The sequence below is a fragment of the Equus quagga genome, chromosome 3 (assembly GCF_021613505.1).
Source record: "Equus quagga isolate Etosha38 chromosome 3, UCLA_HA_Equagga_1.0, whole genome shotgun sequence".
Taxonomy (NCBI): domain Eukaryota; kingdom Metazoa; phylum Chordata; class Mammalia; order Perissodactyla; family Equidae; genus Equus; species Equus quagga.
Genome location: NC_060269.1, coordinates 14,739,428 through 14,746,336, shown reverse-complemented (window position 1 = coordinate 14,746,336; position 6,909 = coordinate 14,739,428).

The following is a 6,909-nucleotide window of genomic DNA, read 5'->3' as shown; positions in this document are numbered from 1 at the left end:
AAACAGGGAAGAGCTAAAGGAAAGTTTAAAAGTCATCACAAATCCTAAACACCTTTCCCTACTCCCCTTCTGCCCCCAGAAATAGATGAAAGTTCTTATAGCCTTTTTGCTATGTTGATTTGTAACCAAAAAATGGTATAAAGCTATACATAAAGTTCAATAGCCCACAATTTTTACTTAATGTATATCATGAGCTTTTCCCATGTCAATAAATAATCTTCTACAACATGACTTTTGTGCCAGTAAAGTATTCCATTGTATAGGAGCACCATAATTACTTTATCAAAATCCTACTGTTTCTTATTTTCTTCCTACTGTGAATATCCATGTTCATATCACATCAAATACACATAGCAATTAATAGTTAATCAAATAACTGAGTGAGCTCTCATAATAGAGGATGTTTGATTAAAAGAGACAAAGAATGGAGTTAAGTGGGTTTGTACAATCATGTATTGCATATTTTACATTTTCATATAGAAAAATTACTAATCTCTTGAGTTCTGAAATGTGACTAAGAAATAAGATACCAAGATTTTACAGAAAAAAATATATGCCTTGATAAAGTGACTAATTTCTTTTTTTAGAGTAAAAATGATTATAGATAGTCAAATCCTTAAATCATTTAACAATGGAGCACACAAAAGGCTTAGCATTTCTTTTCTGCACCATTTACCATATCTCAGTGAGTTACTAAAAGGAAATATGGGGAAGAATTCTTGCTAAGTTTAGGAAAGTTTGAGACAAGTCCATTCTAGATAAATTAAATAATTGCTTCATACATTGATACATGATCATTGGTCAATTGCAATCTTGACTTGTGTCACATGCAAAAATCTATGTGGCTTTTTAAAAAACTCAAAAATTCTAGATCATGGTTACACACTTATTTAATTAGAAAGTATGAGACCGAGACCATCTGTCACAGGTCAATAATCCGATCACCAAAACAAATGATGAAAAAAACTTAAAATATCTCTGAATACGCCATTTAAAAGAATCAGTTCATGAATGATTATTTCTAATCCTTTTTGCTGGATAGGCATCTTGGTAGCTGGCAACCATTTTTTTTAATCCAAAACCTTTTATAGGAAGTAAAATATCAGATTATTAATAAAGAAAGGCTTTGGGGGAAAGGATTATTCCTAAGATTATCAGCCTGTTATCCAATTTGATCCCTTGTACCCAAAGTAGCTTTATACCTTAAATATGGGGCCACAAATAAAAGAGTAATAAAAGAAAGTAGCAAGAGGAAAAGAAACAAAATGGATTTAGGCCACAGGACAGACAGATTCACAAAGAATCTAGGACTTCTGCACTGAAGAATTCACAATATTCTCAGAATTAAACATTTTAATCTAGCCAAGTGCAGTTATTGCTTAACAAAGACATAAAGACTACCCAAATTTTGAAGGATGATGGTTAGATAAAATATATTCAAGACGTGTCTAGGGCCACATCACTACCATCACCCTCACCCCCACCACCATCTTTACCCATTTACATCCATACCTATAACAAAGGAGTTTTCTGGTTGAAACCAAACACCCCAAGCAATTATTGAGCACTAGGGTGCTAGAACTCAAGAATGAATAAACACAGTCCTCAGCCTCAACAGTAACATCCTGAAGGGAAAACGATTTGTAAAAAACAATAGTGGTTGCTCATAAATAACACATATTTAAATGCATATTTTTTGCCACCTTATAGAGTTAATCCATATTGTTATCTTTTCTCCCAACAAAACATGACTCTTCACACGTTTCTACTTGCCTTCATCCCCATGCTTCTGTGTTGTGATGGTCCGACAGCGTAAGAGTCCACTTGATATTCTTGGTCTTGATTTGATGTGAGGTCAAGCAGCAGGATATTGGGTTTTCCTCCAGGCTCGTTCAGCTGTACAAGCAGAGGCATGGCATAGCCAAGTTATTTGCCAAGTGAATATGAGGAAGGGAGAGGGGACAGGGAGTTGAGGGCTTTATGCAAGAAATGGTAAACACGCTGATCACAGAATTTAAGTTGGGTAAGGGGGCACATGGAATAGAGAAAAGGGTGGGATCAATGGATTGGAGAGTCTGGAAAGATTGAGGTATTGCTGGAGTTGTGCTACTTAAGGGAATGAACAGCAAGTATAGCGGGTGGTAAGGTCAGAGAGAGTGAGCTGCATGAAACTGAGATTATGGAGGGATTTTTAGGGACTGTTTATGACAAATTCTAGGGTATGATCATGGAGTAATGGCTGAGGTTGTAGGACAAGATAGAGGAAAGGCGTTCAAGAAACTGACGTGATTGAGTGTTGGAAATATCATGTACATATATCCCAAATCTTCAAAAATCAAGAGGAAAAGTGCTGGAGAGAGTAACAGTGAGTCAGGAGCTAAAATCATAGAGAATTTAGGAGTGGCTCAGGCATAGGTAGAGGATCCCAACACTGAGGGTTAGTTAGTAACATCATTTAATGACATTAGACTCAAGCTGGGGAGAAGGGAGGGAAAATGGTCTGAAGAAAAAAAAGGCAAAGAAATCTACCCTGATTCCAGGTCTATAAATTTAAAGGGTGTGGTAGAGAAAACAGTGCCCACTTGAGAAGAAGGCAAGGGAAGAGCATCCTCAGAAGACAGCCAGGTCTTCTGTAGAGCAAGAAGGTGAAAGATACTTTCGGAAAAGAGATTGAAGATGTAGCAGATTTTGCTGAGGATGGATCTTGAGTTCCAGAAGGAAGACTGGAAGGGATTCAGGAGTTTGGTGAAGGATGTGTGGGCGATGGGGTTAGAAGTAGAAATGGGCAGATGGGAGAGGAGGGGCAGCCTGGAGCTTCTCACGGTGAGTGATATAAGCCTACAGATAAAAGGCATAATGAAGATAGTCCTGGCAGACAATGGGGTCATGGGAAGGCTGCAACTGTTAGGGGACAGGGAAAGAAGATATTCAGGATATTTAGGGCTTCTTCCAACCTCAGTAGTTAGAAATAAGGAAGCCAGAGAAGTGCCATCTCAGAGGTTTCTTGACACCTGTTGGTGAGGGTGTGTGACCCCAGGAGTCTGATGCTCAATGTGTACTAGACACATTCTTCACCCCTGCTGGTAAGGGACTGCTCATGGCAATTTAATTGGTTATGTCCTCTGGATAGGACAATTTCTTAGAACCTAAGTAAACATAAAGTGAATACATACTTTGACCCAAAAATTTTAGGAATTTTCCTGCAAAATACTCTCATGCGGCAATTAGAAACAAATTAAATGATGGATGGTTAAATAAATTATAGTGTATTTATATTATAAAATAAGGTAGATAGATTGTTAAGCAAAATTAGAAATTGCAGAACAGTAAGTATAGTATAATTTCATTTATATATTTTTAAAAGCAACATAAAAACCTATACTTGTACAGCATATAGCAAACACTTTGAAGAACTTACTCTGTGCGCAGCACTGTTCTGGGTGCTTTATGTATTAACTCAATCAGCTATGTACTATTATTATTATTGCTATTTTATGGATAAGGAAACCTAGACCCTGCGATGATAAGTAATTTCCCCAAGACCCCAACAATATTAAGGAGGAGAGCTTGAATTTTGCCCCAACAAAACAGCTTGGCTCCAAGGTCTGTGCTTTTAAATTGCCCATTGAATCAGTAGTATATAGAAAAACACCTGAAACATATGCCGGAAACTCTTAACCACAGTTCTTTCTGAAGAGGACAGTAGGATTGAAGGAGGTGGAAGGTGAAAAGGATTGTTAGTTCTTACTCTGAATACTACAAGTTTGTTTAGATTTTTAACAACTGGAATAAATTCACTTGCGTAGTTTTGTTTTACTCCCTTAAAAAAAGGTTGCCATATGGTTCCAGTCTGCACCAAGGTTGTGTACAAGGGACAGTGGTCGCATTATTTAAAAGGGTAAAAGGATAGTGATTAACTTGCTTTGAGGAAGGAACTTCAAGGAGGAGGAGATTTTTGAGTCTTAAAGGATGAAGAGTTTGCCAGGCAGACATTCAGGGAAGACTATATAGTTGTCGCTCAGTGTGAATGTATTCTAGGCAGAAGGAATACAGATACAAAGTTCCAAAGGGAAGGTAGCAGGAGATAAGGCAGGAAAAGTAGACAAGGGACAGATTGCCAAAGGTCTTACGTGTTAAATAAAGGACATTATCTGGAGGTAATGGGGAGAGTGAAGCATTTTAAGCAGTGGAGATCTCACTATTCTGGGCATACAGGGTTAATTCAGGTTTTCTAGCACATCATCCTATCAACGTTCACTCCACATTAGACAGAAAGGAATAGTAGAAAAGAATAGCTGCTGTTGGTGATGATGATGATTTGAGATTCTGGGAGGTAAAGTATGTGGATTCTGATCATGACTGTCTCATATGATACATCAGTCTTACGTTTTCTGTATTTAAGATCATTTCATTCATAGCCACATTAATATCTTGGGATTTTTAATTTCTTTAAGTATGGGCGATTTTTTTCCTGCTTTGTACTCAATTTTATATTTTGCATTTATATAAAAGTAGGTTCTGGAAGCAGATCTGAACTCATGAATAAGATCTTCTTATATGTTCTCCCCAAAAAGTCATTCTAATTAAATTATTCCATTTTTTCCCTGAACCAGTGCTGATATGTAAATCCTTAATGCACTTTTGTTGCTCATTATGAGCTCTTATTATTCCTCCTGAAATCAGTTCATTTGTGGATATTGGGCTTTTGCCAAATTATCTCCAAAGGTGTCTTTGTTGATGTTTTAATGTATTTGGCTGTGGTACACATGATATTTCTCGCCAAGGATGAGCTGATTATTTTTAAATAAGGTATTATTGGTGGCATAGGCCCTTCAATGCATTTTTGGTAAAAATCCACCTGTGATTCCCTTAGCTGACTTTACATGAAAATTGAAGCCATTTCTGGTTTGGGAGACTGCCATCTCCTTTGTGATGTGTGAGAAACCTCTCTCTCCTTTGGGATTTCAGAATTTTAAGCTGCTGGCTAAACAGTTGAGCAGGGAAAATATCCTCATAAGACAAACAAAACATTTTAAAGAAATGATTCCTTTTTGTTCTTCAGTAACCAAGACAAATGTATAACTTTTATGGGAAATGCTTTTGTGGGCAGGAATTGTTTGTTTGATACAGAGACCAACTCTTTCATTACTGTGCCCGGGCTCTGCAGAAAGTAGCACCTTCACAGGGTGCCAACAGGGTCCCTTGGACAAAGCTCCCTTTCCAGGATAAATCAAATTTAAACCAAGATTTAAATAATATTTTAGACTATTCTCCTGTTTTGTAGTCAAGCCTAAATCTACTATATGCAAAAATCTATAACCTATCTTTTTTTTGGTTTACAATAATGTAGATCCTTATTAATTGCTCTCCATTCCCATCTCCAGTTCACAATTATAACAGAAGTTCTGACTGGGTTATATTCCAGGCTTGAATTTAAAAAGCCCAAACTTCCAATGAGGACTCAGTTGTCTATTGAATTTGATTTGTACATGTCCACTTGGAGTTTTCCAGTCCTTATAGATACAAATGGTGTTGGACATCAGTGTTTTCCAGGAACTCTCATGGATATCACTTAAGTCCCCCTTTGATATTTATTCCATCACTAAGAGATGCAAGCACCTTCCTTATGAGGGGAGTTACTCACAGATTTGACTCATTGATTACGACGTAAGCCACACCATCAATGTTTCTCCCCCAGCATCTAAGCCTCTTCTAAGAAAAAAGAATTAAACATTAAAAAAGAATCCATAGAGGCAAGTGGATCATGTTTTTAAAAACTGTTTAGTTTTTAAAAACTGTTTACACAACAAAGACATTAACGTATATGCATGAACATTTAGCTGGGATAGCGCATAGGGATTCCAATATTATAAGGTGATCAAACTAGATGTCCTTTAACATGTTTCCAATCCATATAGTTCATGATTTTCTATGCAGTATAATCTTCTCCTTTTCCTTCACCCCTAAAATCCTTAAAGATATTATAATTATTATACATTATACATTATAATGATTAAGCAGTTCCCCCTTATCTTCAGAGGACATGTTCTAAGACCCCCAGTGGAGGCCTGAAACCAAGGTTAGTATTGAACTCTATATATACTACGATTTTCCTATACATACACATTTGAGGTGCGACAGCAAATCTAGCAGGAATTTCTCTTTCCTTCTTCACAATTTCATGGATAGAAGATTCATTCTTAGGATAAGTCTTAGCAACGTCAGCATATGATTATTTTTCTTTCCTAATTAAGTCGAGAACTTTCACCTTTTTACTTAAAGGAAGCACCTTATGGCTTCCTTTGGCATATCCAAATTGCCAGCATCACTACTCTTGCATTTTGGGGCCATTATTAAGTAAAATAAGGGTTACTTGAACACAAGCACTGTGATACCCTGACAGTCAATCTAATAACCAAGATGGCTACTAAGTGACTAACAGGTGGGTAGCATATACAGCGTGGATCTGCTGGACAAAGGGATGATTCACGTCCCAGGTGGGATGGAGCAGGATGGCGGGAGATTTCATCACGCTACGCAGAACGGTGTGCAATTTAAAACTAATGAATTGTTTATCTCTGGAATTTTCCATTTAATATTTTTGGACTGCAGTTGACTCTGGGTAACTGAAACTTCAGAAAGTGAAACCTCAGATAAGGGGGGATCACTCTAACATCAAATCAAAAGTATTAATAATTGAATTACACACTTTTAGGTTGCTATGAAAATATCTTGTAATGTAAATTCTTAATGAAAATTTGCATTAAAATGAGCCACTGAGCCTCTTGTATATGTGGAAATTCTGTACATTTTCAAGACAATTTTTTCCAGGTGCATATAGGGAAAAGCAGAGAACTTTATGAGTCTTCTCTCCAGTTCTCTTTCCTTTTACCCTCTCTTAACACTTTT